The following is an 11474-nucleotide window of genomic DNA, read 5'->3' on the forward strand; positions in this document are numbered from 1 at the left end:
AGACGGGACCAGAGAAGCTCCTGTGAGCACTTCCTTGAGAACTAAGAATAAGGAATTACCACTGGGACCAGAGAAGCAACTGCAGCATTGTCTACAGGACTAAGAATGAGGAATTGCCACTGGGACCAGAGAAGCAGCTAGCAGCACTGTCTAGAGGATTTAGAATGAGGAATTACCAGTGGGATCAGAGAAGCAGCACTGCCTAGAGGACTTTGAATAAAGAATTACCGACGAGATCTGAGAAGCTGCTTGCAGCATTGTTTAGAGGGCTTCGAATGAGGAATTACCGATGGGACCATAGAAGCAGCTAGCAGTACTGCCTCTACAGGGCTGAGAATGAGGAATTACTGACTGGACCAGAGAAGCAGCAAACAGCACTTCCTAGAAGACTAAGAATGAGCAATTACCACTGGGACCAGAGAAGCAGCTGCAACACTGTCTCGAGAACTTAGATCAAGGAATTACACTGGAACCACAGAAGCAGCTGCAGCATTGTCCACAGGACTAAGAATAAGAAATTACCACTGGGACCTGAGAAGCAGCTAGCAGCACTGTCTAGAGGACTTAGAATGAGGAATTTCCGCTGGGACCAAAGAAGCAGCTACAGCATTGTCTACAGGACTAAGTTACCTCTGGGACCTGAAAAGCAGCTAGCAGCACTGCCAAGAGGACTTAGAATGAGGAATTTCCGACGGGACCAGAGAAGCAGCTTGCAGCATTTTCTAAAGGACTTAGAAAGAGGAATTACCGACAGGACCAGAGAAGCAGCTGGCAGCACTTCCAAGAGGACTAAGAATGGGGAATTACCACTGGGATCAGAGAAGCAGCTGCAGCACTGTCTAGAGGCCTTTGAATGAGGAATTACCACTGGGACCAGGGAAGCAGCTGCAGCATTGTCTGCAGGAGTAAGAATGAGGTATTACCAATTGGACCAGATAATCAGCTAGCAGCACTGTCTAGAGGACTTAGAATGATGAATTACCACTGGGACCAGTGAAGCAGCTAGCAGCACTTCCTTGAGCAGTGGTTCCCAACCTGTGGTCCAGGGACCCCTGGGGGTCTGCAAAGCCTCCTCAGGGGGTGCGTGACCGCTTAGAAAATGTAATAATATTAACAGATTAGGTCCCCATCTTTCAGTAATGAATCATTGTGGGGGGGGGGCTCTGGATTCCAATAATGATTCATTGGGAGTCCCCAGGTTCCAGAATGATAAGGTGGGGGTCCACAGAAGTCAAAAGTTTGGGAACCACTGTCCTAGAGGACTAAGAATGAAGAATTACCATAGGGACCAGAGAAGCAGCTGCAGCACAGGAATAAGAATGAGGAATTACCACTGGGACCCGAGAAGCAGCTGGCAGCACTGTCTAGAGGACTTAGAATGAGGAATTACCACTGGGACCCGAGAAGGAGCTAGCAGCACTGTCTAAAGGACTTAGCATGGGGAATTTCTGACAGGACCAGAGACGCCGCTTGCAGCATTTTCTAAAGGACTTAGAATGAGGAATTACCGACTGGACCAGAGAAGCAGCTAGCAGCACTTCCAAGAGGACTAAGAATGGGGAATTACCACTTGGACCAGAGAAGAAGCTGCAGCACTGTCTACAGGGCTTAGAATGAGGAATTACCACTGGGACCAGAGAAGCAGCTGCAGCATTATTTACAGGAGTAAGAATTAGGTATTACTACTGGGACCCGCGAAGCAGCTGGCAGCACTGTCAGGAGGACATGGAATGAGGAATTGTGTCTGGGACCCAAGAAGCAGCTAGCAGCAGTCTCTAAAGGACTTAGCATGAGGAATTACCACTGGGACCACAGCAGCGGCTAGCAGCACTTCCTAGAGGTCTAAGAATGAGGAAATCCCAATGGGACCAGAGAAGCAGTTGCAGCACTGTCTAGAGGTCTTAGATTGAGGAATTACCACTGGGACCAGAGAAGCAGCGTTGTCTACAGGAGTAAGAACGAGGTATTTCTAATGGTACCAGAGAAGCAGCTATTAGTACTGTCCAGAGGACTTAGACTGAGGAATTACCACTGGGACCGAGAAGCAGCCAATAGCACTGTCTAGAGGACTTAAAATTAGGAATGTTCACTGGGACCAGATAAGCAGCTAGCAGCACTGCCTGAAGGACTTAGAATGAGGAATTACCAACAGGACCAGAGAGGCAGCTAGCAGCACTTCCTAGAGGAGTAAGATTGAAGAATTACCACTTTGACCAGAGAAGAAGCTGCAGCACTGTCTAGAGGTCTTCGAATGAGGAATTACAATTGGCACCAGACAAGCACCTGCAGCATTGTCTACAGGACTAACACTGAGGAATTGCAACTGGGACCAGAGAAGCAGATAGCAGCATTGTCTAGAGGACCGAGAATGAGGAATTACCACTGGGACCCGAGAAGCAGCTGGCAACACTGTCAGGAGGACTTGGAATGAGGAATTGTGTCTGGGAACCAAGAAGCAACTAGCAGCAATCTCTAAAGGACTTAGCATGAGGAATTACCACTTGGACCAGAGCAGCAGCTAGCAGCACTTCCTAGAGGTCTAAGAATGAGGAAATCCCAACGGGACCAGAGAAGCAGTTGCATCACTGTCTAGAGGTCTTAGAATGAGGAATTACCACTGGGACCAGAGAAGCAGCTGCAGCATTGTCTACAGGAGTAAGAACAAGGTGTTTCTAATGGGATCAGAGAAGCAGCTAGCAGTACTGTCCAGAGGACCTAGACTGAGGAATTACCATTGGGACCGAGAAGCAGCCACCAGCACTGTCTAGAGGACTTAAAATTAGGAATTTTCACTGGGACCAGATAAGCAGCTAGCAGCACTGCCTGAAGGACTTAGGCCCATATTTATACTTTTTTAGCGCCGCAATTGCACCGTTTTCTGACGCAAAAGTGGCGCAATCTTACAAAATACAGTTGTATTTTGTAAGTTTGCGCCACTTTTGCATCAAAAAACGGCGCAATTGAGGTGCTAAAAAAGTATAAATATGGGCCTTAGAATGAGGAATTACCAACAGGACCAGAGAGGCAGCTAGCAGCACTTCCTAGAGGAGTAAGATTGAAGAATTACCACTTTGACCAGAGAAGAAGCTGCGGCACTGTCTAGAGGTCTTCGAATGAGGAATTACAATTGGCACCAGACAAGCACCTGCAGCATTGTCTACAGGACTAAGACTGAGGAATTGCAACTGGGACCAGAGAAGCAGCTAGCAGCACTGTCTAGAGGACTGAGAATGAGGAATTACTGTGGGACCAAAGAAGCAGCTTGCAGCATTGTCTAGAGGACTTAGAATGAGGAATTACCACTGGGAGCAGAGAATCAGCTGCAGCATTGTTTACAGGAGTAAGTCTGGGGAATTTTCACTGGGACCAGACAAACAGCTAGCAGCACTGTCTAGAGTACTTAGAATGAGAAATTACCTCTGGGACCTGAGAAGCAGCTAGCCGCACTGCCTAGAGGACTTAGAATGAGGAATTTCTGACAGGACCAGAGAAGCCGCTTGCAGCATTTTCTAAAGGACTTAGAATGAGGAATTACCAACGGGACCAGAGAAGCAGCTAGCAGCACTTCCAAGAGGACTAAGAATGGGGAATTACCACTTGGAGCAGAGAAGAAGCTGCAGCACTGTCTAAAGGGCTTAGAATGAGGAATTACCACTGGGACCAGAGAAGCAGATGCAGCATTATCTACAGGAGTAAGAATGAGGTATTACCACTGGGACCCGAGAAGCAGCTGGCAGAACTGTCAGGAGGACTTGGAATGAGGAATTGTGTCTGGGACCCAAGAAGCAGCTAACAGCAGTCTCTAAAGGACTTAGCATGAGGAATTACCACTGGGACCAGAGCAGCAGCTAGCAGCACTTCCTAGAGGTCTAAGAATGAGGAAATCCCAACGGGACCAGAGAAGCAGGTGCAGCACTGTCTAGAGGTCTTACAATGAGGAATTACCACTGGGACCAGAGAAGCAGCTGCAGCATTGTCTACAGGAGTAAGAAAGAGGTATTTCTAATGGGACCAGAGAAACAGCTAGCAGTACTGTCCAGAGGACCTAGACTGAGGAATTACCACTGGGACCGAGAAGCAGCCAACAGCACTGTCTACAGGACTTAAAATTAGGAATGTTCACTGGGACCAGATAAGCAGCTAGCAGCACTGCCTGAAGGACTCAGAATGAGGAATTACCAACAGGACCAGAGAGGCAGCTAGCAGCACTTCCTAGAGGAGTAAGATTGAAGAATTACCACTTTGACCAGAGAAGAAGCTGCAGCACTGTCTAGAGGACTTCGAATGAGGAATTACAATTGGCACCAGACAAGCACCTGCAGCATTGTCTACAGGACTAAGACTGAGGAATTGCAACTGGGACTAGAGAAGCAGCTAGCAGCACTGTCTAGAGGACTGAGAATGAGGAATTACTGTGGGACCAAAGAAGCAGCTTGCAGCATTGTCTAGAGGACTTAGAATGAGGAATTACCACTGGGAGCAGAGAATCAGCTGTAGCATTGTCTAGAGGACTTAGAATGAGGAATTACCACTGGGAGCAGAGAATCAGCTGCAGCATTGTTTACAGGAGTAAGTCTGGGGAATGTTCACTGGGACCAGAGAAACAGCTAGCATCACTGTCTAGAGTACTTAGAATGAGATATTACCTCTGGGACCTGAGGAACAGCTAGCCGCACTGCCTAAAGGACTTAGAATGAGGAATTTCTGACAGGACCAGAGAAGCAGCTTACAGCATTTTCTAAAGGACTTAGAATGAGGAATTACCGACGGGACCAGAGAAGCAGCTAGCAGCACTTCCAAGAGGACTAAGAATGGGGAATTAGCACTTGGACCAGAGAAGAAGCTGTAGCACTGTCTAGAGGGCTTAGAATGAGGAATTACCACTGGGACCAGAGCAGCAGCTGCAGCACTATCTACAGGAGTAAGAATGAGGTATTACCAATTGGACCAGATAAGCAGCTAGCAGCACTGTCTAGAGGACTTAGAATGATGAATTACCATTGGGACCAGTGAAGCAGCTAGCAGCACTTCCTTGAGCAGTGGTTCCCAACCTGTGGTCCGGGGACCCCTGGGGGTCTGAAAAGCCTCCTTAGGGGGTGCGTGACTGCTTAGAAAATGTAATAATATTAACAGATTAGGTCCCCATCTTTCAGTAATGACTCATTGTGGGGGGGGGGGGGGGCTCTGGATTCCAATAATGATTCAGTGGGAGTCCCCAGGTTCCAGAATGATAAGGTGGGGGTCCACAGAAGTCAAAAGTTTGGGAACCACTGTCATAGAGGACTAAGAATGAATAATTACCATAGGGACCAGAGAAGCAGCTGCAGCACAGGAATAAGAATGAGGAATTACCACTGGGACCCGAGAAGCAGCTGGCAGCACTGTCTAGAAGACTTAGAATGAGGAATTACCACTGGGACCCGAGAAGGAGCTAGCAGCACTGTCTAAAGGACTTAGCATGGGGAATTTCTGACAGGACCAGAGACGCCGCTTGCAGCATTTTCTAAAGGACTTAGAATGAGGAATTACCGACTGGACCAGAGAAGCAGCTAGCAGCACTTCCAAGAGGACTAAGAATGGGGAATTACCACTTGGACCAGAGAAGAAGCTGCAGCACTGTCTACAGGGCTTAGAATGAGGAATTACCACTGGGACCAGAGAAGCAGCTGCAGCATTATTTACAGGAGTAAGAATTAGGTATTACTACTGGGACCCGCAAAGCAGCTGGCAGCACTGTCAGGAGGACATGGAATGAGGAATTGTGTCTGGGACCCAAGAAGCAGCTAGCAGCAGTCTCTAAAGGACTTAGCATGAGGAATTACCACTGGGACCACAGCAGCGGCTAGCAGCACTTCCTAGAGGTCTAAGAATGAGGAAATCCCAATGGGACCAGAGAAGCAGTTGCAGCACTGTCTAGAGGTCTTAGAATGAGGAATTACCACTGGGACCAGAGAAGCAGCATTGTCTACAGGAGTAAGAACGAGGTATTTCTAATGGTACCAGAGAAGCAGCTATTAGTACTGTCCAGAGGACTTAGACTGAGGAATTACCACTGGGACCGAGAAGCAGCCAATAGCACTGTCTAGAGGACTTAAAATTAGGAATGTTCACTGGGACCAGATAAGCAACTAGCAGCACTGCCTGAAGGACTTAGAATGAGGAATTACCAACAGGACCAGAGAGGCAGCTAGCAGCACTTCCTAGAGGAGTAAGATTGAAGAATTACCACTTTGACCAGAGAAGAAGCTGCAGCACTGTCTAGAGGTCTTCGAATGAGGAATTACAATTGGCACCAGACAAGCACCTGCAGCATTGTCTACAGGACTAAGACTGAGGAATTGCAACTGGGACCAGAGAAGCAGATAGCAGCACTGTCTAGAGGACTGAGAATGAGGAATTACCACTGGGACCCGAGAAGCAGCTGGCAACACTGTCAGGAGGACTTGGAATGAGGAATTGTGTCTGGGAACCAAGAAGCAACTAGCAGCAATCTCTAAAGGACTTAGCATGAGGAATTACCACTTGGACCAGAGCAGCAGCTAGCAGCACTTCCTAGAGGTCTAAGAATGAGGAAATCCCAACGGGACCAGAGAAGCAGTTGCATCACTGTCTAGAGGTCTTAGAATGAGGAATTACCACTGGGACCAGAGAAGCAGCTGCAGCATTGTCTACAGGAGTAAGAACAAGGTGTTTCTAATGGGACCAGAGAAGCAGCTAGCAGTACTGTCCAGAGGACCTAGACTGAGGAATTACCATTGGGACCGAGAAGCAGCCACCAGCACTGTCTAGAGGACTTAAAATTAGGAATTTTCACTGGGACCAGATAAGCAGCTAGCAGCACTGCCTGAAGGACTTAGGCCCATATTTATACTTTTTTAGCGCCGCAATTGCACCGTTTTTTGACGCAAAAGTGGCGCAATCTTACAAAATACAATTGTATTTTGTAAGTTTGCGCCACTTTTGCATCAAAAAACGGCGCAATTGAGGTGCTAAAAAAGTATAAATATGGGCCTTAGAATGAGGAATTACCAACAGGACCAGAGAGGCAGCTAGCAGCACTTCCTAGAGGAGTAAGATTGAAGAATTACCACTTTGACCAGAGAAGAAGCTGCGGCACTGTCTAGAGGTCTTCGAATGAGGAATTACAATTGGCACCAGACAAGCACCTGCAGCATTGTCTACAGGACTAAGACTGAGGAATTGCAACTGGGACCAGAGAAGCAGCTAGCAGCACTGTCTAGAGGACTGAGAATGAGGAATTACTGTGGGACCAAAGAAGCAGCTTGCAACATTGTCTAGAGGACTTAGAATGAGGAATTACCACTGGGAGCAGAGAATCAGCTGCAGCATTGTTTACAGGAGTAAGTCTGGGGAATTTTCACTGGGACCAGACAAACAGCTAGCAGCACTGTCTAGAGTACTTAGAATGAGAAATTACCTCTGGGACCTGAGAAGCAGCTAGCCGCACTGCCTAGAGGACTTAGAATGAGGAATTTCTGACAGGACCAGAGAAGCCGCTTGCAGCATTTTCTAAAGGACTTAGAATGAGGAATTACCAACGGGACCAGAGAAGCAGCTAGCAGCACTTCCAAGAGGACTAAGAATGGGGAATTACCACTTGGAGCAGAGAAGAAGCTGCAGCACTGTCTAAAGGGCTTAGAATGAGGAATTACCACTGGGACCAGAGAAGCAGATGCAGCATTATCTACAGGAGTAAGAATGAGGTATTACCACTGGGACCCGAGAAGCAGCTGGCAGAACTGTCAGGAGGACTTGGAATGAGGAATTGTGTCTGGGACCCAAGAAGCAGCTAACAGCAGTCTCTAAAGGACTTAGCATGAGGAATTACCACTGGGACCAGAGCCGCAGCTAGCAGCACTTCCTAGAGGTCTAAGAATGAGGAAATCCCAACGGGACCAGAGAAGCAGTTGCAGCACTGTCTAGAGGTCTTACAATGAGGAATTACCACTGGGACCAGAGAAGCAGCTGCAGCATTGTCTACAGGAGTAAGAAAGAGGTATTTCTAATGGGACCAGAGAAACAGCTAGCAGTACTGTCCAGAGGACCTAGACTGAGGAATTACCACTGGGACCGAGAAGCAGCCAACAGCACTGTCTACAGGACTTAAAATTAGGAATGTTCACTGGGACCAGATAAGCAGCTAGCAGCACTGCCTGAAGGACTCAGAATGAGGAATTACCAACAGAACCAGAGAGGCAGCTAGCAGCACTTCCTAGAGGAGTAAGATTGAAGAATTACCACTTTGACCAGAGAAGAAGCTGCAGCACTGTCTAGAGGACTTCGAATGAGGAATTACAGTTGGCACCAGACAAGCACCTGCAGCATTGTCTACAGGACTAAGACTGAGGAATTGCAACTGGGACTAGAGAAGCAGCTAGCAGCACTGTCTAGAGGACTGAGAATGAGGAATTACTGTGGGACCAAAGAAGCAGCTTGCAGCATTGTCTAGAGGACTTAGAATGAGGAATTACCACTGGGAGCAGAGAATCAGCTGTAGCATTGTCTAGAGGACTTAGAATGAGGAATTACCACTGGGAGCAGAGAATCAGCTGCAGCATTGTTTACAGGAGTAAGTCTGGGGAATTTTCACTGGGACCAGAGAAACAGCTAGCAGCACTGTCTAGAGTACTTAGAATGAGACATTACCTCTGGGACCGGAGGAACAGCTAGCCGCACTGCCTAAAGGACTTAGAATGAGGAATTTCTGACAGGACCAGAGAAGCAGCTTACAGCATTTTCTAAAGGACTTAGAATGAGGAATTACGGACGGGACCAGAGAAGCAGCTAGCAGCACTTCCAAGAGGACTAAGAATGGGGAATTAGCACTTGGACCAGAGAAGGAGCTGTAGCACTGTCTAGAGGGCTTAGAATGAGGAATTACCACTGGGACCAGAGCAGCACCTGCAGCACTATCTACAGGAGTAAGAATGAGGTATTACCAATTGGACCAGATAAGCAGCTAGCAGCACTGTCTAGAGGACTTAGAATGATGAATTACCACTGGGACCAGTGAAGCAGCTAGCAGCACTTCCTTGAGCAGTGGTTCCCAACCTGTGGTCCGGGGACCCCTGGGGGTCTGAAAAGCCTCCTTAGGGGGTGCGTGAAAATGTAATAATATTAACAGATTAGGTCCCCATCTTTCAGTAATGACTCATTGTGGGGGGGGGGGGGCTCTGGATTCCAATAATGATTCAGTGGGAGTCCCCAGGTTCCAGAATGATAAGGTGGGGGTCCACAGAAGTCAAAAGTTTGGGAACCACTGTCATAGAGGACTAAGAATGAATAATTACCATAGGGACCAGAGAAGCAGCTGCAGCACAGGAATAAGAATGAGGAATTACCACTGGGACCCGAGAAGCAGCTGGCAGCACTGTCTAGAGGACTTAGAATGAGGAATTACCACTGGGTCCCGAGAAGGAGCTAGCAGCACTCTCTAAAGGACTAAGCATGAGGAATTACCACTGGGACCAGAGCAGCAGCTAGCAGCACTTCCTAGAGGACTAAGAATGAGGAAATCCCAACGGGACCAGAGAAGCAGTTGCAGCACTGTCTAGAGGTCTTAGAATGAGGAATTACCACTGGGACCAGAGAAGCAGCTGCAGCATTGTCTACAGGAGTAAGAACAGGTTTTTCTACTGGGACCAGAGAAGCAGTTAGCAGTACTGTCCTGAGGACCTAGACTGAGGAATTACCACTGGGACCGAGAAGCAGCCAGCAGCACTGTCTAGAGGACTTAAAATGATGAATTTCCACTGGGACCAGATAAGCAGCTAGCAGCACTGCCTGGAGGACTTAGAATGAGGAAATACCAACAGGACCAAAGAGGCAGCTAGCAGCACTTCCTAGAGGAGTAAGATTGAAGAATTACCACTTTGACCAGAGAAGAAGCTGCGGCACTGTCTAGAGGACTTCGAATGAGGAATTACATTTGGCACCAGAGAAGCACCTGCAGCATTGTCTACAGGACTAAGACTGAGGAATTGCAACTGGGACCAGAGAAGCAGCTAGCAGTACTGTCTAGAGGACTGAGAATGAGGAATTACTGTGGGACCAGAGAAGCAGCTTGCAGCATTGTCTAGAGGACTAAGGATGAGGAATTACCACTGGGAGCAGAGAAGCAGCTGCAGCATTGTTTACAGGAGTAAGTACGGGGAATTTTCACTGTGACCAGAGAAACAGCTAGCAGCACTGTCTAGAGTACTTAGAATGAGAAATTACCACTAGGACCAGAGCAGCAGCTAGCAGTACTTCCTAGAGGACTAAGAATGAGGAATTACCACAGGTAACAGAGAAGCAGCTGCAGCACTTTCTAGAGTACTTAGAATGAAGATTTTCCACAGTGACCAGAGAAGCAGCTGCAGCATTGTCTACAGGAGTAAGAATGAGAAATTACCACTGGGCCCAGAGAAGGAGCTAGCAGCACTGTATAGAGGACTTGGAATGAGGAATTACTACTGGGACCAGAGAAGCAGCACTGCCTAAAGGACTTAGAATGAGGAATTATCACTGGGACCAGAGAAGCAGCTTGCAGCATTGTCTAGAGGACTTAGAATGAGGAATTACCGAAGGGACCAGAGAAGCTGCTAGCAGCACTTTCTGGAGGACTAAGAATGAGGAATTACCACTAGGGCTAGAGAAGCAGCTGCAGCACTGTCTTATGCCCTCACTGCACAGTGCATGAGTGATGAGCTGGTTTAAACACAGTTTTAAATTTTGAAGGAAAGTAATAACACTGAAAAACAAAGCATTTTCAACATTGGGAGCCTCGCTCATTCATTGATGTGCTACTTACCTCACTTTGTTATCGGACACCATTTCCTGGGGCACAATATAGATGTAATCAGCGCTGAGCACAAAGGCACAATGCTGGGGTGCACGCAGCAGTGCTAAATGACTGACAAACTAGTTTTCTGCTGTCTGTTCGACACCGTTTACAACTGCCTCTGAAAATACAGGCTGATTTCATACTTGGAAGGGGTCTGGGAGAAAGTTTATTAACAGGTATTGACAAATTGACAATTATAATATGTTTAGTTAAGTGTCTTTAACGAGTAATTATTTCATAAAATGACTTTGATATTGTTATGCTAGTAAATGGATTGTTAATTATTATAAAAACCTACATTGCGTGATTTCGTTACAGTAATCTGTCATGTAACAGTTGGAATGGAACGCATATGCAGAAATGATTAGCCATCTGTGAAGTTTTCCCCCACTCTGAGCTCAGCAGTGTATCCCCACAATCACTCACAGGAGCAGCAGCATTTGTGACCAAATAAGAACAAGACTTGCAGCTCTGTTTACAGAAATGGACCAAGGGAGTTTGGGGATGAGGACTGGGGGAATAAACACTGAAGTCAAAAGCTGAATGAGACAAACCTCTTGCAGTTTATCACACGCACTGGCGAACAGAAACCTCATGTTGCAACACTGTTCTTAAGAGTCTGAAAAAT

This window comes from Pleurodeles waltl, chromosome 12 (genome assembly GCF_031143425.1).
Source record: "Pleurodeles waltl isolate 20211129_DDA chromosome 12, aPleWal1.hap1.20221129, whole genome shotgun sequence".
Classification (NCBI taxonomy): domain Eukaryota; kingdom Metazoa; phylum Chordata; class Amphibia; order Caudata; family Salamandridae; genus Pleurodeles; species Pleurodeles waltl.